The sequence below is a fragment of the Sinocyclocheilus grahami genome, unplaced genomic scaffold (assembly GCF_001515645.1).
Source record: "Sinocyclocheilus grahami isolate Dianchi unplaced genomic scaffold, SAMN03320097.WGS_v1.1 scaffold6.1, whole genome shotgun sequence".
Lineage (NCBI taxonomy): Eukaryota > Metazoa > Chordata > Actinopteri > Cypriniformes > Cyprinidae > Sinocyclocheilus > Sinocyclocheilus grahami.
The window spans coordinates 2379601-2379966 of record NW_015505185.1 but is presented as its reverse complement, the minus strand read 5'-3'; the positions used below and the strand labels follow the sequence as shown (position 1 = coordinate 2379966).

The following is a 366-nucleotide window of genomic DNA, read 5'->3' as shown; positions in this document are numbered from 1 at the left end:
ATAAGGTTTATTTTAGATGGCTTTAGTCGTCGCGCCGCTCTCCGTGCAGCAGGATTAGATTTTAGGGCACGGCTAATTGATTTGGGTCACTGTTTGCAGTGTGCTGTACGTGTGTTTGATATTTTAGTGGAGTGAGGCGAATGAGGGTAATCCGGTATGACGTATTGGAATGAGCAGATCGAAGGGGTTTATTATAATACTCATACTTCCAGCTCGCTCGCAATTGCCAAGTTAAAACATCCGAACAGAAGGTGCGAAATGATTTAGGTGAAAAGAATGAGCTCTTAATTCTAGTAACCATTACAGCAAAATGGATTCTCTTGTTTTGCTTTTCTTTTGTCTTTAACAGGACTAAGAGCACTCAGC

General features: G+C 41.5%; 1 protein-coding gene across 4 annotated transcripts in view; it reads left to right on the top strand.

Moving 5' to 3' along the window:
* The window catches only part of LOC107587310 (beta-1,3-glucosyltransferase), a 96361-nt gene that overhangs the window by 41766 nt on the left and 54229 nt on the right, over positions 1-366 (top strand). The gene's annotated exons all lie outside the window — the stretch shown is intronic.